The following is a 26,930-nucleotide window of genomic DNA, read 5'->3' on the forward strand; positions in this document are numbered from 1 at the left end:
TGGATTGGAAGAATCAACGTTATAAAGATGTCCATTCTACCTAAGGCAATCTACAGATTTAATGCAATACCCATCAAATTACCAGCAATATTCTTCTCAGACCTAGAAAAAGCAGGAATTCATATGGAAACACAAACAACCACGAATAGCCAGAACAATCCTCAGCAAAAAAACAAAGCAGGAGGTATCACACTACCAGACTTCAAACTTCACTATAAAGCTACAATAATCAAAACAGCTTGGTATTGGTACAGAAACAGGCATATAGACCAATGGAATAGAATTGAGATTCCAGAAGCAAAACCTCAATTTCTCAACCAACTCATCCTCGACAAAGCCTCCACCACCCACCACTGGGGAGAGAAGAACCTATTCAGTAAATGGTGCTGGGAAAACTGGCTGACCACATGCAAGAAGATTGACATAGAACCCCTATCTATCCCCATACACAAAAATTAACTTTAAATGGATCAGAGACCTAAATGTAAAACCTCAAACCATAAGAACCTTAGAAAATGAAGGACTTACCCTCATGGAAATTGGAACTGGCATCCAATTCCTGAACAAAACCTGAAACCCACAGGTCATAAGAGATAAGATAGACAAGTGGGTCCTCATTAAACTGACAAGCTTCTGCAAAGCCAAAGAAACCATCAAGAGAGCAGGGAGACAGTCCACTGACTGGGAAAAAGTATTTGCCAATTCCAGGTCTGCCTAAGGCTTAACATCTTGGATCTACAAGGAACTCATACATGCTGAAAAGAAAAAAACAAACAACCCCATTATAAAGTGGGCAAAGATATGAACAGACACTTCTCAAAGGAAGACATCCGAGCAGCCAACAGACACATGAAGAAATGTTCAACCTCACTAATCATCAAGGAGATGCAAATCTAAACCACACTGAGATAACACTTAACTCCAGTCAGAATAGCAATTATCAATAACTCAAAAAATAACAGTTGCTGGAGAGGATGTGGTGAAAAGGGAACACTTCTACACTGTTGGTGGGAGTGCAAACTAGTGCAACCTCTGTGGAAAACGGGGTGGTGATTCTTAAGAGCTCTAAATATAGACCTCCCATATGACCCCGCAATCCCCCTGCTGGGAATATACCCTGAAGAACTCAAATCACTCTATAAAAAAGATACCTACACATGTATGTTTATCACAGCATTGGTTCACAACCTGGAACCAACCATGCTGTCCATCAAAAAGGACTGGATTTTTAAAATGTGGTACATATACATGATGGAATACTACGCAGTCATAAAAAAGAACAAAATCATGAATTTCGCAGCAACCTGGATGGAACTAGAGTCTATAATACTGAGTGACCTCTCACAGAAACAAAGATCTAAGTATCACATGTTCTCACTCATATAGTGGACCTTGAACATCTATCGTAATACTGTAAGAAAAGGATTGATAGTGGTGGGGAACTATGGGGAGGAGGGAGGGGAAGAGAGGTGGGATTAACGGTAGCCAATATCTGTCTGGGTACGGGGAGACACCCCTTATCAGCAAGGATGCTGAACAAAGCATATTTGTATACCTAACGCTTAATTCTACCCCACAATATTAAAATTAAAAATATTGATTTAAAAAAAAAATCAAAAAAATTAGCTGAGCATATATGCCTGTAGTCGCCCCTGCTCCTGAGGCTGAGGCAGAAGGATCACCTGAGCCCAGAAAGTTGAGGCTGATGAGAGCTGTGATCGTGCCACTGCACGCCGTCCTGGGTGACAGAATGAGATCCCAACTCAAAAAGAAAAGAAAGAAAAAATCCTAAACTCTTAAATTAGCTGCTCTAGAGAACAGAACTGGGTGTGCAGTGGAGGTAGTTTTTTTCATTATAAACAGAACTATTTGAGTTGTATATACATAAATTACTTAATACAATAAAAGTAAAATGAAACTCAAATTTGGGAGCTATACTACAAAAGAACTCTGACTCTTTGGGCCTGGGCTGATCTGCAATTTCCCATCAGGAAAGATCCATACAACCTGAACAAATTGTTGGGGGTATAAACCAGAGCCACTGTATATATGTGGCTTGAGAGAACCTACATCTCCATGGGATTTCTTTTTTTTTAAGATCAACTGATAGCTTTATTTTTTTTTAATTTTATTTTAAAGATATGGGGTATAATTCAGGGTTAGGTATACAAATGTTCATTATGCAGGTACCCTTGTTGGGGTGTGCCCCTCTCTCCCCTGGCTGTTTCCCTCAACTGCCAATTCCACCCCCCCCTCCCCTGGCAGTTTCCCACTACTGCCAATTCCTTTCTTATAGTATTATGATGATTGTTTAACGTCTGCTTATAACTGAAAACATATGGTACTCTGTTCTTTGTTTCTGTGATAGATCACTGAGTATGATAGACTCTAAATCCATCTAAGTTGCTGCAAAGTCCATATGCTTGTCCTTCTTCATGACTGCATAATATTCTCTTGTGTATGTGTACCACATTTTTTTTTATTTCATGGAATTTCTGTGGCTTTTTTTTTTGGTATTAGCTTTGACACTGGAATGTTAGTTCTATCATTGTTAATTAACAATCATAGAGTCTCACATCAACCAATAAGACCAATGGTATTGGGTTCCTTCCTATCTTGAATGACATATCTGAATTTCTGCTTCCCTGCCAAGAGGCACCATTTATTAGCATTTATTCTTTAACATAATGAAGTCTGACCAGACAACATGTGGGTAGTTTGCAAAGATTTTGACTAAAATGTTCATTGTTCAGCTAGAACCCTTCTCTTCCATTCAGATACAATTTTCCATAAGGAATACATGCCTGTAGGAAGGGTATTGGAAGACTAGGTGACAAAGTAAGTCTAGGTGACAAGGTAAGACTTGTTTATCTCAGCATACATTTTGGTATCTTTCAAATTTGGGGCACAGAATAGCATCAGTCTATTGACACCCATCTATAAGTCTTAAATTGGTATATTACTAATTTTTTAAGGCACTCTGTAAGAGTTTTTAAGAAGAGCAGGCCAGGACTTTCGGAGCTCCAGTCCAAAGATCTTGTTGACAATTTTACGGGGAAGGCACCCAATAAATATTTACTGACAGTGATGTTGTTATTGTGGATAATAATTATGATAGCACCAATGATGAGATGAGCAAGGGCCCATTTCGTCACCCCACAAGCCAAAGCACTGAAGTTTTGTGAAGGGTCAACACCCTGATTTCCCCAGAATGGCATGTCAAAAATGCCACTGCCAAATTTCCTGAAGGCTGGGCCCTATCCTTGATAAGAATTCCACTTGCTATCAAGTCTCTCCTCTTCACTCACTCAGCATGTCATTCTGTCCCCCATGATCAAATTTGGTAGCCCTGACTCTAGGAATTCTCTCGACTCAGTGGTGGGTGCTGTGGTTGAGACCGACCCATGCATTTGGGTCACAAGCGCTCTCTAGTCAAGCAAAGCATCAAGAGCAGAAAGCATATTATTAAGTGATATGTTATCTCTCAGGTGCCAAACACATCCATTAAAGTATTGTCTGGTAATTGCAGACCTTCAGACAGGGGTTGTGGGGAGAAACACATGGACATCATTGCCACACAGACTTACCATTTAGCCAAATTAATCATGGATCAGCCATCTGAATGCAGCCTGGTCCAAGGCAGATCTTGGAATTCCATATACTTTAACACATAGACTTGACCTTTGTCACAGAGGATTCTCCATCCCTGTTCTTCCCTCCCTTTCTCGCTTCCATCCTTCTTCCCTTTATCCTCCCTTTACTCACCAAACATCTTTGAAGCTGTGTGTGCAGACACTGCTCCAATAAGAAGGAGCCAAAAATTCTATGCCAACTTTAAATTTAAGAAAGCCTCCAACTCAGGCGATAAGGTGAGTTTTTCTCAGACTCTGCCCTAGGAACAAATTCCAATTAAAACTGAGCAATTATCAGGGTTGTGCCTGTTTGAGTCACTTCCCCGCCTACATCCACACCTGATTTGGTGAGTAGGATTCTGTGGCAATCAAGAGTATAACAGGGGGAAGGATTCTCCTGCTTCCTCTGGGTTCTCAGAAGGGAGACTAGGAAAGGCTGTTTCCCAGTGTGGTTGTGCAAGTTGGGTCATGCAAAGGGCTACCTGGAGGAGGTTAAGTCAGTGCAGAAATCTAGCAGCTGCTCTGCACCCTGAGCCAATGAGACTAAGGACCCAGGGGACAGGGCATCTTTTTCTTATATCTACACTGGTACTGTATGATCTAGGAAGCAGATCTGAGTTCACCGATTGTAATTCTCTGGTGAGAAGGTCAGAGAGTTTACAAACCAGAGTGGGAATACACTGTGGAGAGGCCCAGGCTTTACAAGGCAAGGTACAGAGCAGACATCACCATTCACATCAGGTCATTTGTGAAAGGTACCTATAGAAACCTAGAAGAAACTTAGTTTATTTTTTAGTCTTTTTGCCTCGGTGTAACCATTAGAAAGCATTCAGACATTCTACTTCAGGACAAAACAGCAGCCTGTCCCATCCCCCATAGGCAAATCTCCTTCAGATGCAAGATCAGGACAGCCCAACCATTCACGGTTTAGCATAATAATCTCTAGTAAACTTTTGATTCCTTGTCAAGGCCAAAGTCATAAGAGTTTGTGAGTTGCAAATGTCTGAGTTTGTGAATTGCAAATATCTAACAAGTCTCTTGCAGGAACTCCCCCCTCCCCAGGGTTAACCTATGTGACACAAAGAAACCCCACCATGGCAGCAATCATGTGACTAACCCACCCATCTTCCTGCTGTCCATCACCTGACATCATCAGTACCTGCGCTTGCCTGCCCCTTTGTGATAATGTGGAAGCAGACCACCACCCAATCACTTTAATGATCTTCCCCGTCAAGGGGAATGGTTAAAAGGACTCAACCACAAGTAACCAGCAGGCATTGCCTTGCTAGACTCTGGTGTTGCCATGTGCTCTTTGAGCTATGGCTGTCACCATGCTTCCTGGTTTTGGCCCCCTCCCCCACTTTGGGGAGGTGAATCTTCTCTCTTTCTTCTCACTTTCTCTCTAATTTACTTCTAAATAAACTTTTCTTTCTTAACCTTTTTGTGTGTCGCAATTCTTTGCATTTGCTCGCATCTCTGGGTTCCCAGTGTGCACCTCCGGCTTGCCAGCCCCGGCAGTGCTGCCCGCCTCCCCTCACCTCTCCACCCTCACCCTGTCCGTCCAGTACCCTAACACTTTGCTTGGAAACAGCCCGAGACCAGGGTTTCTCAGATATACGCTTAAAGATGCTGATACCTTTCTTTTTTCTTTCTTTTCTTTTTTTTTTTTTTGAATCATTCTGTTCGCCAGGCTGGAGTGCAGTGGCATGCTCACAGCCACCACAGCCTCGACCTTCTCGACTTAGGCGATCCCTCTACCTTAACCTTCCAAGTAGCTGAAACTACAGGCACAAGCCACCACACCCAGCTAATTTTTTTAATTTATTGTAGAAATGAAGTCTCACCAAATTGCCTAGACTGGTCTCGAACTCCTGAGCTCAGACAATCCTCTCGCCTCTGCCTCCCAAAACTTGGATTATAGTTGTGAGCCACCGCACTCGGCTATTCTGATACATTTCAAATTTGGGATCCAGACTTCATGACAGGTCTTCTGTTTTCTACTCAGTCACTCCTCACAGTCCTATTGATTTGTACCTCCCAAATAAATATATCTCCTAAATGTTAATATATGCTCTTTATCCTCACTAACCTTTTCATATGAGAATTTCTAGAGAGTAGAGAGTCCCCAGAATGATGCAATCGGACTTAAACACTAGAAATTTAAGAAGGTGGGACACAGAAATGCTAATTTCCCAAGGATAGCCTTGTCTCCTGAAAAACCTGCCTCAAAAAAGATCCAGGTTCCAGTTATGACTTTGATTCTAACTCTATACTTGCTCTTAAATAAGTCTTTACGTCTCTCTGGGCTTCATTCTCTTAATCTGTATAAGAGGATTGAACCTTTTTTGTTCTATCAGGCCATGGTTATACCTTTTGGATTCCAGCATTTGAAGCAGAAAATCATCTTGGCAGCAAGTCCTGATTTGTACCCCTCTGGAGCCCATATCTAGGATGAGACAGAAGACATAACCCGCTTCTAGGATGAGAAGGAAGAGCTCATGGTTGAGCTACCAGGGCACAGAGCCCTGTGCTTCTTCCCCTATTCAGTTCATTCCAAGTGGATCAAGGATATAATTGGCCTTGGCATACCAAGCATTACTGAGCTTACTTCACCAACGGCTTCTCCTTTTGTTTGCTAAGCCCTTGTGGAAGTTGTCATCCCTCCCACCTGTATGTGGGTATGCAGGATGCTACAGTAAAATACCAGGAACTTTGAGGTCCTGGATCCACCCCTAATTAATTAGTTAAGTGACTGATTCCCAGTTTCCTAATCTGTAAAGTGTAGAGAATAATGCTATGTCATAGAGTTGCTATGCAGATTAAATAAGATTCTGTGTAACACAACACATAGTACAGGACCTGGCTGACACACGCTAACTTCCTTTCCTCTCCTCCTCCTCCCCTCCAGTGTGTGCCCATATCAATAAAAACTATTAAAATTTTGTACCTGGAGCGGTGGATTGACTGACTAATGACACAAGTTCAGGCATGAAACAGGTATGCACTTGGCTGTTTGTGGCTAGAAAAAAATCTCACACCTGACATTTTCTTTTTCTTTTTTTTTTTGAGTTGGAGTCTCACCCTGTTGCCCAGACTGGAGTGCAGTGGCCACTCCCAGACACCGCAGCCTTGACCTGCTGGGCTCCGGCGATCCTTCCGCCTCAGCCTCCCGAGTAACCGGAATTACAGGCGTGCACTACCACGCCCGGCTGATTTTTTGATTTATTGTAAAGATGAGGTCTCGCTGCCCAGGCGGGTCTCAAACCCACGGGCTCAGGCAATCCACTCACCTCAGCCTCCCAAAGGCGCGGGATTACAGGCTGAGGCACCGAGCCCGGCTGACATTTTCTTATTACTAGTTTCATCTGAGGAGATGTCTCATTAGAGTGACAAAATTATTTTCCTCTAAGAAGTGGTGGGTGCTTCCAGTTTTACTGGATGTGATAGTCCCACATATGTGCATAGAAGAAATTAAGCATTCAGTGGGTCCACTCAGTGGCATTGAAAAGTCTCCGCAAGGGCTGGGCTCGGTGCTCAGCCTGTAATCCCGTGCTTTGGGAGGCCGAGGTGAGTGAATTGCCTGAGCCCACAGGTTCGAGACCTGCCTGGGCAGCGAGACCTCATCTCTACAATAAATCAAAAAAAAAATCAGCCGGGCGTGGTAGCGCATGCCTGTAATTCTGGCTATTTGGAAGGCTGAGGCGGAAGGATTGCCAGAGCCCAACAGGTCGAGGCTGCAGTGGCCAGGAGCGGCCACTGCACTCCAGTCTGGGTGACTGAGTGAGACTCCAACTCAAAAAACAAAAAAGAAAAGTCTTCTCAAGTTTTGACCTCAGGTTCTCTAAGTTGATTTTCTCCTACCATCTAACTGTGATTTGAAGCCCAATTTTGTTGCCCATCTGTCTCTCTTAGCAAAATACACAACTGCAACAACCATATATTGTCCCTATTTGTATAAAATAAGGAAGTTACAATAATGTATTGGTTAAGAGCAAGACCTCCATATTAAGACTGGCTCAACTACTAACTAGCTTTGTGACCTTGAGTAAACTAGTTAACTTCTCAGTTTCTTCATCTAAAAAACTGGGGCCAAATTAATAAGTTTGTTATGAAGGTTAAATAACTCAATATATGTAAAGTGACTGGTACACATAATGACTTCTCATAATCTCATAATATCTATTATTATTAATAATGATAATTTATTTCTTCTCCACATGATAAGTTGTCAATGTACTAGAGCAAAGCTGAGAATGGCCCAGTAAACTACAATGGAACATGGAAGGTGGAAAGGAGCCAGTACCTAAAACTTCAGCAACCCATTTCAGAGAGATACTCAGCTACTGGTCCTAGTGATCTTATCCTGAGAGACAGATCATTGTAACTGGAAGAAAACCATAGATAGCAGATGGAAGATATGACTATTCAATGTGAAGGGCAGCATTCTGCTTAATAATCTCTTCCCTGATCATATAAGAGAGCCCAAGTCCCTCTTCCTCTCAGGTGGGACACCTGAGCACAGCAAGGTCAGAATGGCTGGGAATTCCTGATCACCAGCTATTTTTGCATTATTGACCTGACCTACCCATGCCCTGGGATGTCTACACCATGCTCTTTAACTGTCTGCTGCTGTGAGCAGTATATGAAATTTGTGTCATTGGTCATTGGCCAAGACTGGTGGGACCCAATTGAGAAGATTTCTTGGAAGAAAGGGCAAAAGCCCTGCAATGACTCTGACTTTATGCCTCAATTCTAAGACTATGCTTGCCTTTAGTGCTGAAGGCTTAAGTGCCCAGAAAGGACACAGCACAGAACTGTTGATAAGGTTAGTAAGAATTCCTCTGGCTTTTGGTTTACTCTGCCATACCAGGAAAAAAAAAGAGGAATGAGGTTGTGTTAGAATTACTAAGACTTCTTGGTAGTCAGAGAATGCAATCACTGCCCACTCCTGATCATCTTCAACTTGCTGAACCAGCTGAGAAAAGCTGGGGTATTCACAAGGTCTGAACTCAGGAAGTTGTATAACCTCATCAGAATTTAGAAGGATGCCCATAAGGCAGCACGCTATAATGACTCAGGCAATCGGAATACTGAGGGATGCCCTTCAGTTTCTGCACTGAAAGTCATTAATTTTCAGAAGTGCAGAGGAAAAGGTATACATAAAAACAATTAGGGCTGGACGTGGTGGCTCAGCCTATAATCCCAGCACTTTCGGAGGCTGAGGCAAGAGGATTGCCTGAGCCTGGGGGTTCGAGAACAGCCTGGGCAACTTTGGCAAGACCTCGTCTCTACAAAAAAATCACACAAAAATTTAGCCGGGTGTGGTGGCACACCCCTGTCGTTCCAGCTACTTGGAAGACTAAGGTGAAAGGATTACCTAAGCTGCGGTGGCCATGAGCATGCCACTGCACTTCAGCCTGGGTGACAAAGTGAGACTCCAGCTTAGACACACACACACACACACACACACACACACACGCACACACACGCACACATACATACATATACACAATTAGTTGGGAAAAGTTCCCCAGGGCAAGTGGTCCACATACTCTACGTTCATTTCTAAGACCAGATTCACACTTTCCCCCACTCTCACCTCTGAATCATCTTGAAAGCCTCTACATCTTCAGCCTTTTCTTCCTGACATAATAGGTGCAGGTTTTTCCTTGAGAACACTACTTTCCCTACTGTCCTTTCCATGCTTCATCTACCCTAGAACCAGAAATAAGGTAAGCATACAGTCACCTGCTCCTGTACCCTCAAGTAAAAATGTTTCCTCTGTTGAATTTCAGGCTACTAGATTATCCCAAAGCTCCCTTCCTTGCCTCTGACTACCATCTTATTGGTCCCTCCCCTGCTTTTACCTCTGGCCCCTGAGCCACCTCCAGTCTCACCAATCACCACAGGTGACCATGATGTCCATGTGGACGACCCATCCAATAGCTCTTTTACCTTCTCAACCTTATTCCCCCCAGGTAACTTTAGGGACCTACATTCTCAGAAAAATCTTAGATCTTGTTGATTGCTTCAAACTACTCCACTTCTAGAAGCTTCAACTCTGGTATCCTATTTCTTGCTTCAACCTTCCATTTCTCTCACTCCAGCTCTTTGATCTTAACAAGACCTATCAGTCTTTGATTTTTCCATTTTCTTCCAATCTGTTTGGCTCTACTCTATCCAGCCTAAATTGTTAGCTCTTTGGTTCAATTACTGTGTTGACAAAACTGTCTGTTCTTTTGTTGCCTCAACCTTTCATCTAGCCCACCTGAAAAAACAGCCGGACCTTACATGAGGCATATCTCTTGTCATTTCTCTCTCTCATAGAAATTATTTCAAACAACTTTGATTCTCTTCAAACTTCCTATTTCTTCTATGTCCCACCATACCGCCTCTTACAAGATGGCATCATTTAATACCTTACAGAGAAGATATAAAAATAGGAATGAGAAATTACCTTTAGTCTCTGTTCCTTGTCTCCAGTATGCAAAATTGCCTTCATCTAGTCATATCCTTTTCTCCATCCTCTGGTCGAAAGCTAATCTAAAGCTAAAGCTGCCTGTACTCTGAATTTTACCCCATCTACCTCCTCATGGGCCTAATTCCATCAGTTAACTTCCTGGTATCATTAATGTCCCTGCATCTAATGTCTCTATTTGCATCTCAGAACCTTCTGCCCCAGGTAAGTCCCTGTTCACTAGGCCTTCCCCACGCCTGGGAAATACCCTTTTTGAGCATTTCTTCAGGAGTACCATTGATAGAAGTTCTCATAAGAAAGTTTGAAAAGGGGAATTATTTTTAGAAATGACAATTTAAAAATGGGACTTTTTAAAACACAGGGTTTGATGGGTCATTCCAGTAGAAATGTCAGTTGGAAGTTTGGAGATTCACACATGTATCTTTAGGAGAGACATCAGTCCTAGACATACAACTGTCTTCCTTACTCTGCTACATCAAAGGCATGTAACTAGGCATCAGCTGGAATAAGGGGGTATCCCTGTTCCTAGAGTTTTTCTCCAAATGGCCTCTACATTTTCAGCATATAAACATATTTATTTTAAAGTCATTTTCATATTGAGAGTACCAATGTTATAACTCTAAATCCCATCCCAGTCTTCAGCTATAATCCAGAAAAAATTATCTAGTCTTATGACCAAACAGGAAATGAGAGACAGTGTCACTCTGGGTCCTTACTAGGAATTCCTATATTTTTACATAATTGAGGAACTACTAAGGGAAAATGTACAGCCATATTTATTAAAAGACAGACTCCCAAAACTTTTACTAGAGAATGACTTTGCTATTTCTCTGAGAGCCAAAGTAAACTATTCTACAGGTGCTTTAAACTCCTTTTGAATACCACTGCCTAACAGAGTACATGACACATTTAAAGCAGGGAGAGGTAATGGCTAAGAAATGTGGATAATTTCTTGGGTAGCATGCCTTTGGCTTTTGGATGAAACTACTCCTTGGAAGGTTATTATATTCCAGATTCCCTCTTATAAAGTTGAACTTTATTTCTCTGATGGATCATCAATTTTTCAGTCTCAACTGTTTCATTACACATAGTTTAAAAATTATCTTATTTTACCTCATAATGTATGTTTCGTGTTTTTTTTTTTTTTGAGTTGGAGTCTCACTCTGTCGCCCAGACTGGAATGCAGTGGCCGCTCCCGGCCACCGCAGCCTCGACCTGCTGGCTCCGGCGATCCTTCCGCCTCAGCCTTCCCAGTAGCCAGAATTACAGGCATGTACTACCACGCCCGGCTGATTTTTTTTGATTTATTGTAGAGATGAGGTCTCGCTGCCCAGGCGGATCTCGAACCCGCGGGTTCAGGCAATCCACTCACCTCAGCCTCCCAAAGGCGCGGGATTACAGGCTGAGCCACCGAGCCCGGCCTAAATGTATATTTCATATATCCCTTGTACGTATAGTCTGAAGGTAATTTTATACACTATTTTAAATAGTTTTTGCATGAAACCAAATTTTGACTGCATTTTGAATATGACCTGAGGTCAGGTATGGAATTTTTCTTTTTATTTATTTATTTTATTTTAAAGATGTGGAGTACAATTCAGGATTAGGTGTACAAGTGGTCATTGTACAGGTAAAGTTTGGGCCTTCCTTTGGTCCCCACTTTGCCTGGAGGCAGGTACCCTTATCGATGTTGCCCTCCCTCCTTATTTTGCTTTGAACTACCATAATCAACACACTCTTTTTCATGATAACATACTTTTGTTATAAATATCATTGCAAAGTACACTTGAACATTCACTAGATACTTGAAGACTTCCTTGAACTAACAGGATGACATTCATCAATGTACTTGAATATCTGTAATGCAGCTCTGCCAAGTGGCCATCTGTCTTCTGTTTGAATCATGGGTCACTATGCAGAGCATAGATAGATGAAAACCTGTAAATAAAAAGATCATCTAGAATTATAAGACTAGAATGGTTTTTTTAAAAATCACCTACTCTTTTTCAGATACTAAACTATAAAAGCCATTTCAAAAGATAATATTTTATAAACTATTCCTGTCTCCTTCCCTTCTTTTCTCTCTTCTCTTTCTTTTTCTTCTCTTTGCACAAACATTTATTGAGCCCCCACAATATGCCATGGGCATAGTGATGAACAGTAATCAGTTTCTGCCTCTGGTACTCTGTCTAGAGGAAAGATAAAATGTAACATCCAGGAACTCAGGTGGGCGTCAATGTTCCTTAACTGAGTGACCAGGAAATAGTTCTATGGAGGTGATGTTTGAACTTATTCTTTAAAGGACAAGTAGAGTTAGCCAAGCAGACAAGGGGAAAAAGGGCATTCCAAACAGAAGAGACATCCTAAACAACATCATGGAAGTCTAAGAGCACATAGTAAAATTATAAATGGGTGGCACGGCTTGGAGCATGTTGGGTGAATATGGATGCGAGAGAGTCCTGGTCACCCATTCTGATGATGATATCTCAGTAAAACAAAATTAGTTCTTACTTTTAACTCTCTTCTTTAGTAGAATCCTTAGAAAGCTGAGAAGAATAAAATCTAATGCTATGTCCTTAATTAGAAAAGCCTTAGAACCAAATACAAGGAGAGGAAACCCAAAGGAAAATTTTCATCCATTTAACTTTCTTTTAGCAGTTATTATCTGCTGTGAGCAATGGTTATCAATAGGAACAGTCAAAGGAATAATTTCTCAATTATTCTCAGCTGATTTTTGTGACAGAATTTAATTCAAATCAGAAGAAAGTTAATTCCATTTTTCTTAAGTTAGGGGCGCATGACCAATTGTGTTAAGAAGAATCCAAACCTCAAAGAGTTTCAAGTCAGTTTGGCTCAGCTTCAGGAAATCCTGACTTTTATCTGATGTGACCCATAAGTCCAATTATTATTCTCACAAAAAAAGACTCTTTAAGGACAATTAACCTCATTTTGCATTCCAAGACAGGAAGTGATAAATCTTAAAACAAGCTCACATGACTTTTAGAATGATGTCACGGAAAGTCTTTCTCCCTCTCTCTTATCTCTTTAGCCTTCCTTTTGATCTTCCTTCCTCTTTGACCATTCTCTTTTTCTTTTGTCCCTCTAATTTTTTTTTTTTTTTTTGGTAATTTATGTCTTATGCCTCCTAATAATTCTTTGGATATTTTTAAATTTTTGCTGGTAATACTTGTATTTATAACATTTCCCCCCAAAAATATTTCAAATAACTCTTCAGAATGCTCACTTGTATTGTCAAGTAAGTTCCTTGTATGATTTCTCACACACTCCTACATTTGATAGAGGCACCCATGGAATAGCTGGATTATTGTCTCTGTGTTACTCAGGTATATGTCATTTGTGGAGGATCCAGTCTGTCCCTGGCCCTGCCCTGTGCAGCACTTTTTAACAGGGATGTGTATGAAGACATGGACGGTGACTCAAAGCCAGGAAGGATAGCTAAGATCATAAAGGACAAACTCAATTTCCAAAATAATCTCAGTTGGTTATAATGTAGGTATGAAATCCATAAAATGAAATGTAAATTAGGCAGGTATAAAGTCCAATGTGTACAGTTTAAAGAGAATCTGCAGAAATTCAAGTTCAGAATGGATTGGATTGTTCAGTGTGAACTAGATTGAAGGATTTTGACTGATTATTAGCTTAATATAAACCCAAAGCATGAAACAACTGCTGAAAAGGCTAACATAAGATTAAACTGTGATTCAAAAGTAGGGTCCAAAGATGGTGGTGCATGCCTATAGTCCCAGCTACTTAGGAGGCTGAGGCAGAAGGATCGCCTGAGGCTGTGGTGAGCCGTGATGGTGCCACTGCACTCCATCTGGGCAACAGAGTAAGACCCATCTCAAAAAAATAAAAGTAAGGCCCAGATCTAAGGAAGGAATTGTCATACTTTACTGTATATTCTCATACTATATCTGAAACATGATTTTCCATGGTGAGGCAGAACAGGTAAAGTTGATGGGAAAAGAAGGACAGTGAAAAGTGACAAAACTATAATAGGGTCTATAAACCATTTCAGATGAAAGGTGAGAAACAAGTAAGAGGAGACCTGCCTGATGTCTTACCTATTCCAAGGTCAGCATGAGCTAGGGAACAGCTCAAAAAGAATATAGCGATAGTTTCAGTTTACTTCAACTCTCTTCTACCTGTGTTCCGCTTTCTGCGTAATTCCTTCTGTCTCTGAATTCTGAAGTGAGTCCAAACTTCTCCCATCACTGTCCCTTGCTCTAAGTATACAGACCTGTCTCTTTATCATGATGAAGATATGAACAGGGTTGGCTTCATGGGTGTAGCTGTTGCACAGAGCCCTGCACTTCGAAGGACCCCATACTCAGTTTAATGTCTCCTTCTTGAAATTTTTTAAAATGTATTTTCTTTTGCAAATAGAAATTGTATATCTTTATCATGCACAAAACGACATTTGATATATGTAGACACTGTAAAATGGCTAGATTAACCTATCCATTGCCTCACGTGCTTATCATTTTTTGTGGTGACAACACTTAATATCGTTTATCAACTTTCACAAAATGACATTTTGATATATGTATACATTGTGAAATGGCTAAATTAACCTATCCACTATCTCACATGCTTATCATGGTGAGGCAAAGTATGTGTATGTATATGTTTATGTGGTCACGGTTTACATGAAGGTCAAGGTGGATATGGTGTGGGGAGCTGCATGTGTGATATACAAGAGAAATTAATCTATGTGAATGGACTGAGTGCAAGCGAGCTCTTTTGTGTGTGTATATGAGAAAAACTGTTGATGGCAGCTAAGAGTGAGGTGCAGATAAAGTGATGGGGACAAAGTCTGTAAATGTATGTGACAGGATGTTTGTGGGAGTGAGGACTGGATGGAGTGTGTATGGGTGTTTATGAAAGTGGTCTCTGTGTGTGTGTGTGTGTGTGTGTGTGTGTGTGTGTGTGTGTGTGTGTGAAAGAGAGAAAGGGAGGTAGGTTGCTTTGGGATATTTGTGCCTATTTATGGATAGGATATATTTTTGAAAAGTTATTTGTGGGCCAGGTGTGGTGGCTCATGCCTGGAATCCCAACACCTTGGGAGGCCAAGGCAGGAAGATCACTTGAGGCCAGGAGTTTGAGAGAAGCCTGGCCAACATAGTAAAACTCAGCCTCTACAAAAGATAAAAATAAAAAATTAGTTGAGTGTGATGGTGCATACCTGTAGCCCCAACTTCTCAGGAGCCTAAGACAGGAAGATTGCTTGAGCCAAGGATTTCAAAGCTATAGTGAGCTATGATCGCAACATTGCATTTCAACCTGGGCGATAGAGTGAAGCCCTGTCTTTTTTTTAAAGTTATTTATGTATATACAGGTAATATGTTTTTGTCTGGACAAACTATGAGAGAATGAATGCGTGTGTGTGTCTACATGTGCGCACACAGATGTATTAGGCTATTGTCATGGATGGAGGCCTAGCTGGTGAGTGGTGGACCAATGCACACGTATTTGTGACAAAGGTAAATGTGTGTGTGGTGTGGGCCCCATGGTGACAGTGAAGAGGAAAGCCAAAACACCACTGTGCAGTCTTTCCATCTGACCTGCTTATCCTGTTTCCATTGTCTCCTGAGACCAGAAGGTGTACTAAGTGCTAGCTCAGAGCAAGCTAATGGTGAATAAAAGAAGACCTTTAATTTCCTCCCCATGGATTAGTCATGCCTAAAAGACAAGCAGGCAGTGAGATGTCAACACAGTGCTTCCTCAGTTATGCCCTGGGCATGGCCGTCAATGTGATCTTCAAGAGCCCAGGAGAAAAGGGGACACCCAGGATGCTTCCACTGTCAGGGCTTTGTGCAGGCATCCTTTCAGCATCCCTGAGCCCAAATCGCATGACACACAGGCCTCTTTGCTTATGTGCAGTATTAATATTTTATTCACCTCTATCCTGGAAATGTGTAGACCCATAGAATGTTAGAGCTGGACAGATTCTCAGAGATGCTCCAGCTAATGGTTCTCATTCAGGATAATGGGAGGAGGAATGGTAACTATAGCAGAATCTCAGACTTTGACTGAAAATGAGGATGGTGGTTCAGGTCCCTGGGAGTTTTAAAATGCTCCTTAGATAACTTGGATGTCACTCATTTCTCCACTAATTAAAAAAACTGCTTCGATTCAGCCCCCTCTTATCAATATTTTGGAGAAGAGGCATCTAAGACCCAGAAAGGGTAAGAAACCTGTTCAAGGTGAAATGGCATCATGATCAGCAGGCGTTTTGTTGACTTGAGGCTCTCTGAGCCACCTATTAAGACAGTAACCTGGCTGGGGTCGGTGGCTCAGCCTATAATCCCAGCACTTTGGGAGGTCCAGGCGAATGGATTACCTGAGCCTGCAGGTTCGAGACCAGCCCATGCAATTTGGTGAGACCTCGTCTCTACAATACATCAAAAAATTAGCCAGGTGTGGTAGCACACAGCTGTAGTCTTAGCTACTTGGAAGGCTGAGGCAGAAGGATCACCGGAGCCCAGCAGGTCGATGCTGGGGTGGCCATGAGCATGTCACTGCACTCCAACCTGGGTGACGGAATGAGACTCCAATTCAAAAAAAAAAAAAAGACAGTAGCCTTTTGTGAGTGGGTCTATATTTATTTAACTTTATCTGTACAACCCCGAACATAGCATCTGAACTAACTAAGCATTCTTTGTGAAGTTAATTAAACAAAGACAGCAACCTACTACAACACAATGTGGGACGTGGGGGAAATCATACATATGCTGAGTTTCAACAAAACCTGAAAGATAAGTGATCATGATCTTTACAAGGCACTGTAAAATGCACATTCATAATGAACAATGAACTAAAAATAGCAGGTGGTATAAAAAAACCATTTTAACACATCAGTGTGTGTCTCAGGAAGAGACTCTGGTCTTCCCAAATTGTGAAGCTGTATGTTTAAGAAATTAAGATATATGTTTAAGAAAATATTCCAACTTTTTTGCCTCCTCAATTTGCCTTCACTCCTTACATTGGCCTTCAGATTTAACTAGAGAGCTTACAGAAAAGAATTTTCTGAACTTTTTACATTTATCTGTCATTTCCTTTCTGTCTCCTTTGATCCCAAGGTTATTCCTCTTACTGCTCAAAGAGTGGAACAATGGATAAGAACCCATCATTTAATATCAAATATATCTCTCTTTAGATCTTGGCTCCATCTCTCACTCTGTGACCCTGGAAAAGTTGCTTAACTTCTCTGAGTCTCAGCCTCTTTCTTCATAAAATAGTATAATACTGACTGCTGTATATAGTTACAAAAAAATAAATAGAGCCGGGCTCGGTAGCTCAGCCTGTAATCCCGCGCATTTGGGAGGCTAAGGTGAGTGGATTGCCTGAGCCTGCGGGTTCGAGACCCGCCTGGGCAGGTGAGACCTCATCTCTACAATAAAAATCAAAAAATTAGCTGGGCATGGTAGCGTGCGCCTGTAATTCCGGCTACTCAGAAGGCTGAAGCGGAAGGATCGCTGGAGCCCAGCAGGTCGAGGCTGCGGTGGCCGGGAGCAGCCACTGCACTCCAGTCTGGGTGACAGAATGAGACTCCAACTCAAAAAAAAAAAAAAAAAAAATAGTACATATGTATTAAATATGTGGCCCAGGGTAAGCATTTGGCAAATACGAGTCCCACTTCCTTCCTCAACAGATTATTTTACCTTTATCTATTGTGCTGACAAATGCCATGTATCCTGTAGAGTCAATGAAATAAATCACCCCAATCTTCACCTGCCAGGGGAGTCCTGATGTGCCAAGAAAAGGGTGAAATGAATGAGGTGCTTTTCTAGGGCACAGAATTTAAGTAACACAAAGATTTAGTAATCAAGATACATAATATTTAATGTAATTTTTTGAAAATGAGAATTAATGCTTTGGGGGATGAACATGTTCTAAAATTAGTGGCAATGGTTCTACAACTCTATGAATACACAAAAAACCACTGAATTTTACACTTTTTAAAAATAGCTTTTATATTGTTGAATTATATCTCAATAAAACTGACAAAAAAAGCATAATGAACAAAGTATCAGCATTTTAATGAAAGTAAGAATCAAGCCAGAACCTAAGCCAAACCCAAGGACACCAGATTCCAGATCTCAAAACCACAAATACTGCTTGAGAAAAGTGTGAGAAGGGGAGAGAAGGGGCCACATGAAATAAGGAAGAACAACATCTGTTCTGTTTCCTTTTGGTAGTTTTAATTTTTCTCTCTCAAGCCATGAGCTCTAACTTGCACTGAATGCCTTTCTTAACATCCTCTCTGAGTCTCTTCCTTCCCTTTCCTCTCTCTTTCCCACAGTTCACAATAAGGGATGGGCAAGAGGGAGACAGAAGCAGTCTGGTAGCTACATTTAGATAGGATGAGAACAAAGCCACCCTGTTTATTTCAGACCCACCTCCAAACCCTGCAAAGATTCATAATAAGGTGGAGAAAATAGTAAATTAGCAACTGGCACCTAAATTCCTAAGGGAGGAAATTCTGGGAGGGGAAATGTCTCAAAACTTTTGACATATAAAATAAAGTGTATGTCAGCTGGTACTGACTTAGGGGACCAACCTAGCTACCTTAGTCAAAGAGAGGAACTTGTTTATCTGGGGGGGAAAGGGTGGCAGTAAAACAGGAAAGAACAGTTGAGGAAGGGAGAGGAAAAAGATAGAACCTGGGTAAAATATGAGACTGGATTCTTCATGGGGAGGATGGCCAAGAGAGAAATGCACTGAATCAGCAAATGGGAAGGGAACACCTAAAAAGATGTTTTAAAAGGAGTGCATAAAGTGACTTTTAAAAGTTGTTTAATGTATTCTGTGTGATATAATTTCTCCCCCATAATCCCTGATCTTTAAATAAAGACGATGTGTATGAGTGGGGATTTGTAAGGAATGGAGAGGAGGGACTGAATTTCATATATAAATGGGCCTGCTCAGGGTGGAAAATGGGATAGAGGAGGAAGAATCCAGAATGCAGAAGAGGTTATGAGATGTAAGTCCCCCTGGACTGTACAGAAACCTTTCAGAGGGCTCTGGATTCTTGCCAGCTACAGAATCAGGACAATTAAGTCAGCTTTATAGCTTTCAAGGATCAGGGAGGCCACATCAGAGATCCAGGTTAAGATTAGCTATAAATCCTGTTTGGAAGGTCCTTGTGGGCCCCATGGAGGAATGGGGGAGAATCCTGCCAGTACATTCCATTTGTATCTAAGAGAGAATTTGGAGGAAGAAAGAATACATTGAACTGATACCAACCCTGGCTTCAACAGACTCAATCCAAATGCTTGGGAGCCCAGTAGTCTGAGGTCCATACCTAAGTTTATTATTTGACATATTTCAAATATGTCACACTCAAGAAACTGGAACTATATCAAGCTCAAGTTCTCATCTGGACAGCCAAGTTTCTTGTTTTGATAACAGATGTTTCCATTTAAGAGCAGATAAATGTTATTATCTTGTATATATGATTCTCTTCTTTCCACCTGACCTCACACTGAAGGAAGTTTCCCATTGGCAATAACAGTTTAATATGAACCACAACAGATTCTATAACTTCATTGTATGCCAGATAACTGTTGGCTGGCTTTTCAATCTTTATGTCAGTAAATCACTTTCCTTCCCCGAACTTTCTGATCATCCCCCATATTCTGTTTTACTTTAAGCAAACCTCAAAAAAGATTCATTCCAGCCCAAATCAGAAACTCCAGAGATAAGTCTCTGGGCAAAGGGTTTGTTTGTTTGTTTGTTTGTTTGTTTGTTTGTTGTTTTTTTAATTAACTCCCAGATTATTCTAATATCCTGTCTCAGTTGAGAATTGCAGGAACTGAACCATTGGAGGCATGGATATTTTGAAAAATCCTCAGCATCTCCTACCAGTTCAAATTTGTCTACTAAAATAAAATTTGTTTACTAAAATAAAATTTAAGATGGTCTCATTATCTAATACTCTAGATTTTCTCCTTCTCTATCAAAAACAATCCTGAAGTATCCTGATGACTTAGTTCCTAAAAAAATAATTTAAATTACTCCATTGTTACTCAGTAATTTCATTCATTTATTTGCTCTTTAAATCAACACATTTTTAAGCACCCTTATGTACTAAGCACTGGGGCTGCAAAAATGAACAAGACACAGTCCCTGCCCTCAGGAAAAACTGACAATGCAGCAGGCAGTTACAATCTGGTGCGATGCAAGTTAAGGAAGGAGTAAGCATGCATGTAGAACTCTTGGTGTGCATTGAAGATGTGTAACTGAATCTTGGAGGTTGGGAAAGTGTTAGAAAGGGTTGTCTAAGCTGAGACTCAGTGGATGAGAAGTACTTATCCAAGTGAAGATAAGACACAAGAGAATTGTTAAGTGCAAAGGCCAGGAGAAAGGGGAAAAAAAAAAAACCAGAACAAAACCAAAGAAAAAGTACTCAAGTATCCCTAAGTACTTCACATAGCTTAAAATTCAAGGTGAGTAGTGATTACAGATAAGGGTGAACATGTAAGTAAAAGTCTTATTATGAAGGATCCTTAAACACTTTAGCATGACTACAGCTTAAAATTCAAGATGAATAGTAATTAGAGATAAGGTTAAACAAGTAAGCAAAAGTCAGATTATAAAGGGCCTTGTATATCATATTATTGAGTTTGGACTTTACCCAGGTAGAGGAGTATTAAAAGATTTCAAAAGCCAGCAGAATGGTTAAAATTAAGAAGACTGACAACACCAAGATTTGACGAGGATGTGAGGTAACTAGAGTTCTGATATGCAACACCTACCAATGCTCTATGACCCAGCACCTCCCCTCCAGGTTGTATACCCAACAGAATGAGTACTTGTGTTAACCAAAAAAATACACAAAAATGTTCACAACAGTCTTATTAATAATATATAATACCTTAAAATGACCCAAATATCCACCAACAGTAAAAGGGGTCAAAAAATTGAGGTACAATCATAGAATAAAATATTACATAATAAAAAAAGAATGAGCTACTTATACATGCCACGTAATGGCTGAATATCACAGAGATAACGTTGAGTGAAAAGGTCATAAGCAAAGAGACCTTTGTATGATACTACTTCTATACATGTTTTAAATCATAAACCTTTAGTCTATGGTGACAAAAGTCAGAATAGTAGTTACCTTGAAGGTATGATTCAATATGATTCAAATAGGGTGTGAGGGAGTTTTCTAAAGTGCCAGAAATGTTCTATATCTGGATCTGATGTATATATTTAAAAATATATCAAGCTATATATTTAAGATCTAGGTACTTTACTGTAAGTGATAGCTCAGTAAAAGTTGAAATAAAAAGGGGACTATTTGCATTTTAGAGTGACTATCTGTAGAATGGACTCGAGGAAAAGAGACAAATTAGCAGTTATCTCATTAAGAGAGGGTGGTGATCTGAAATAAGGGCTGGATGAATTTTATACATAAAAGATAAGGGAAAGGGGACTTGGTACTTCCTGTATATGACAGGTGAGGGGGACAGAAGAGTTAAGAATGATTCAGAGGATATTTGGAGTTAGGCAACAGCAGGGACTATGATGACATTCACTGAGATAGGGAGCAGAGGAGGTGGAGCAAACTTGAGGTCATAGTTAGTAAAAGAGAAAAACTCTGAGAAGGAGAAGAACTGGGTGTGGTCAAACAGGTCATTTACTCTCCAGCTGGTCTGATGAGCTATTCATAATCTCAGTTTGAGTCATCTGCATTTTATTGGCACTGGAAGGACAAGCTCCAGCCAGAGTGGTTGAGGGAAGTATTAAGGAGTCACTTCACCTTGGGACTAAGAATCTGTGGCCTGAAAACAAAGTCTGTGAAAAATAAAAACAGATTTAAAGCAATGGGCTTCAAGGTTCCTAAATGCCAGGAAATGAAAAAATAAAAACAGATTGTGCCAAAGGAAATAAATATTGACTATCTTTAGCCACGTGATGCAGAACACAGGTCTTGGACCTTTGAGAATACATTTATGTGGTCACGTAGAATGAGAGGTAGTGGGGAAAAGCAAGGACTCTGGGCCAAACAGACACAGGTTCAAATCCTGTCCCCACTACTTTCTTACATTATAACTGAGGGCAAGTCAATCAAACACCTGCAGCCTCAGTTTTTTTTTTACTTGTAAAATGTAGAAAATAATACCCACCTTCCCAGGCATGATGTTTAAATAAATCCATGTATGTGGAAAAAATTAATTCATTATGGGTATTCAATACATGGATTTCCCTTTCCACAAAATGTGTGCCCCCGTTAAAGTCATGTAATCAGTCATAAAGAGTAAAATGGCCTAGTCAGACCACTTTACCAAATACCACTGTACCTTCTGCTAATTAGTTTTCACAATTCTATTTTGCTACCTTTCCTAATTATGTAAGTAATTAGCTTCTTCCTGTAACACATGGTAATCCTGAAGAGTTATGGGAAGTCTCTTTATTCTTGTCTCTTCCTTCTCTGACCTGCCATTTTTCTCTCACTCTGTTAAAGATTGTTGTAGAGAACTCAGAGTTTAATAATTGGCCTATTTCTGTGGTTTAAAATAATCAGTTTGACAAATGTGTTAGTTAGGATTAGTTTGGCAGCATTTAACCAAAAGCCCTAAAGCAACAGTAGCTCAAAAATATAGAAATGTATTTCTCTCTCATGTAAAAGAAGTCAGAAAGTAGGCATTGCTGAGTTGGCTTGGAGACTCTCTGGTAACATAAGGGCCTCAGGCTACTATATTTCTGCCTGCCATCTTAGCGCGTCATTTCCAGCCTCAAGGCACATCATGTTTCAAGATGGCAGCTGCCACTTCAGGCATCTTGTCTTAGTTGCAGACCAAAAGGAGGAGAAAAGGGATGAGGACAATAAGGGCACTCCTAGATGAGGCAGTTTTCTTTACATGGTCTTTATGAAAATCCCACAAAACATTTCAGTCTGCATTTCATTGACCAAAATTGGCCTTAAGAAAAGCTGGAAGACATAATTTCAGATAGTAGGATGTCCATACAAAAATTCAGATTCTGTCACTAGGGAGGGAGTGAAGAATCCATGCTGAGGTAGGCAACTAGTACTCTCTTCTAGAGGATTTTATTTATCCAACAAATATTTGTTGTATACATTTTATTAAGTAATGGGCTCTATTCCAGACATTGGAGATTCAATAAGAAAAAGCAAAAAAAAGACAAATCCTTATCTTCAAAAAGTTTACATTCTAGTGGAATAATAATAGATACTATTTAATAAGTGATTACCATATGCCAGGCATGATTTTAAGAGTTTTTCTTGTATTAATTTATTCAATATTTGCAATATTCCTTTGGGATAAGTAACATCATTACCCACATTTTGTAGATAAAGGAAACGGATTAATTAATTAATAACTTGGCCAAATTGACACAAGTTAATAACTGATGGAACCAGAATTTGAATTCAGGTAGTTTAACTCCAGAATACATACTTTTAACCTCTATACTATGGAGGTATCATAGAAACGCCTCTACTAATTCTGGAATATTGTCTCTGACTCTTCTAGAAAAGATAGAGTAGCTGGGAAATTATGTCCAAGTTATACTAGAGAACTGAGGGGAAAAAAGATTCCATGACTGTGTCAAAACCAACAATGAGAAGTAGTGAGGATTAAATTAAATTAAATTACATGCTTTTAACCTCTATACTATATTGCTTTCCCTTAATTTTCCCTTATGTTTAATTTACTTTCTCTTCTAAGCATAAATGGTTGTGTGTATGCTTTGGAGACCTAGATAGCTAGGCCCAGTGTTCTCCTGTCACTGTGTGAATAGGAATCTGCTTTCCTCTGGTGGTGGTGATTCTGGGGCAGTAAAAGGATGGTGCCTGGCTATACATCCTAACAGGAGTGAATGGGATAAAGTGTCCATATACAAGACATGGGAAATTATTAGGCTTCTTGCCAACTTATAGGGCTACTCATAAGTGTCATCCTTATCTGTTTGAAGAACTGTGACTTGAATTGGGGCCAGTGATGGTATCATTAGTTGCTCAATCCAGAAACATGAACATTATTTTTGGCTCTTCTTACTCCTTTACTCCCACATATGATCAATTAGTCCTTTTGATTGAACCTCCTAAATGTTTCTAGAATTTGTCAGTTTATCTCCATCTCCATTGCCACATCTCCGAATTCATGCCATTATCATCTCTTGTCTGTGAAATTCACTAGTCACGTATGTTATGTTCCTGCCTCCTCCAGTCAAGTCCTTTTGGGTTCACTCTTCACACCATAGCCGGGGCATCTAATACTCCAAAGCCAATCTCATTACCCCCTACTTACAACCCTTTACAACTCCATATTGCCCTCAGAATAAAGTCTAGATTCTTAACCCGACCTTCAAAGTCTTCTATTCCAAAGCATGCTGAAAGACTGCTGCATGTTGGGTTCCCTGGGGAAGCAGGTCAGATGGAGATTAGCATGGAAGAGGTTTCTTAGGGAGTCCTCTTGGGTGTCACATCTGTGAAGGGGAAGGAAAGGAAGCTTAACTGAAGAGAAGTTAAACTGTAATGTCTCAGCGGGGCCTCCAGCTGCCATTATGTTCCCATCAGAAAATGGGATGACCTATCAGAGTTATCTCAAGTTGGGGTGAGAGGGCTGTGTTTTTATATACTCATATTGATTAGCCATTGGATATAGGTTGCTTGGAAACGGAACATGACCCTGGATGAGGCCATTTACTCATTCTTGTTCTAACTGCAAAACCTTTTTAAAACAATGATCCCTAACTCAGCACTCAATGGGTCATACCCTTAAGTACTCAGAACCTCTCACCTTATTTTCCCAGTTTATACTGGGAGGGCGGGATTAAAATGACGCTGAATCCCTCAGGTTCATCCTCCCATTCAACGACCTCACAGGTCCCAGACAAGACTCTTGAATTTTTTTTTTTTTAATGAGGCTTGCATCTTCTGCATTCTTAGTTCTCTTTAACCCTGTCAGGGGTTTCTTTTCCTGGGCCTCCCCTTACCCCATCACAAACAGGTATAACTTTAGGAAACTTCCCAGGAACTCAGGCAGTATCTAAAGTCTAGTAATATCCAATGTCTTCTTTTATGTTAGTCAATCAAATTTGTATTCTCTTTGGGTACAAAAATACATTTACCTTCACTGATCTCACATTGATCCAAAAGTTTTATGGTAAAATTCTATGCTCTGAGTCTCTGAACTTTTTGTCCTCACTTTTTATTTTTTTGAGTTGGAGTCTCACTCTGTCACTCAGGCTGGAGTGTGGTGGCTCCATCATGGCTTACTGCAGCCTCGACCCCTGGGCTCAAGCAATCCTTCCACCTCAGCCTCCAGAGTAGCTGGGCTACAGGCACATGCCGCCATGCCTGACTAAATTTTTTATTTTTATTTTTTTGTAGCGATGAGGTGTTGCTGTGTTGCCCAGGCTGGTCTTGAACTCCTGGAATCAAACGATTCTCCTGCCACAACCTCCTAAAGTCCTGGGATTACAAGTGTGAGCTACTGCACCCAGCCTGCCCTCACTTTTTTAAAACCCAATTTTTATTCTTTTTTTGTCTTAACTATCAGACTTGTGAGGTTGAAAACCATGACTTTCAAGATTATTGTCTCAGCTATAGATTTACAAAAGTCTAAACAAAAGATCAAAACCAAAAAATTCAACTTGTGTGTGTGTGTGTGCACACGCGCACGTGCATGCACACCAAATATCTCTTCCTGCTCTTGTATAGTGGGGAGAATGATCTGAACAAAAGGAAAAGAAAAAAATCATATCATTTAAAATCATATTTTACCCTGCTATACACATGCGCCTACTCTGCCTCATTCTATCTGCTCCTCCCACCTCTGGCTCTTTGGATCATCGCCCAAATGTTTTATTGGCATCCAAATCCCTTCCTTAGGATCTGCTTTTGGAAGCCCCAGTGAAGGGAAGTGTATTTTTCACTAATTTCTGAGCATTCTCCAGGGTGTTGCCTCCTGTGTGTTCAGGAGCAGCCTTCTCATGATCTTTCATGTAGTCCCCTTCCAAATGTCCTGTGCTACACAGACTCTGCTATCTACAACTCTCATCAGATAGCTAAGCCATTGGCCATGGAATTCTTCCTTGGAGATCACACCTGCTACCATCAGTAGACCCTGAGGGTAAGGGACACTTTAGCAAAATAGAACACACTTTGGAAGTTGTGCAATTTACCACAGTTCAGAAATCAGTCCGTAACTTTTTTTTTTTTTTTTGAGTTGGAGTCTCATGCCGTTGCAGGTTGGAGGGCAGTGGCACACTCATGGCCACCACAGCGTTGACCTGCTGGGCTTCAGCGATCCCTCTGCCTCACCCTCCAAAGTAGCCAGAACTACAGGCCCATGTTACCACACCTGACTAATTTTTTTCTATTTATTGTAGAGAAGAGGTCTCGCCAAGTTGCCCGGGCTGGTCTCGAATCCACGGGCTCAGGTAATCCTCTCGCCTTGGCCTCCCCAAGTGCTGGGATTACAGGCTGAGCCACTGAGCCCAGCCACGTCTATAACTTTTAATAGGATATGAGTAATGGTTCAAGGTCATGGAAGAGTCACACAACAATGAGAATGACTTATATCCATCACACAAGTCCAGTCTGTCCCAAGGTTTCTTCCTAACAGGGTCAACTCTTGGTTTTGCTCAGGCACTGTCTCCATGACCAAAAGGTTAGTTCACAACTCTTCCTCTAGAATTATTCCTGGTACCTCCACAACTCAGAGATCAGGCCAAATTGGTCCTCTAGCCTCAGAAAAAAAGGGTTGGTTTTTTCCCCCTTCGCTCTAAGGCCTTCTCAAGTCCTCCATGTTCTCTTTTTT

The sequence above is a fragment of the Carlito syrichta genome, unplaced genomic scaffold (genome assembly GCF_000164805.1).
Source record: "Carlito syrichta isolate Samal-C Ts95f unplaced genomic scaffold, Tarsius_syrichta-2.0.1 Scaffold308663, whole genome shotgun sequence".
NCBI lineage: Eukaryota > Metazoa > Chordata > Mammalia > Primates > Tarsiidae > Carlito > Carlito syrichta.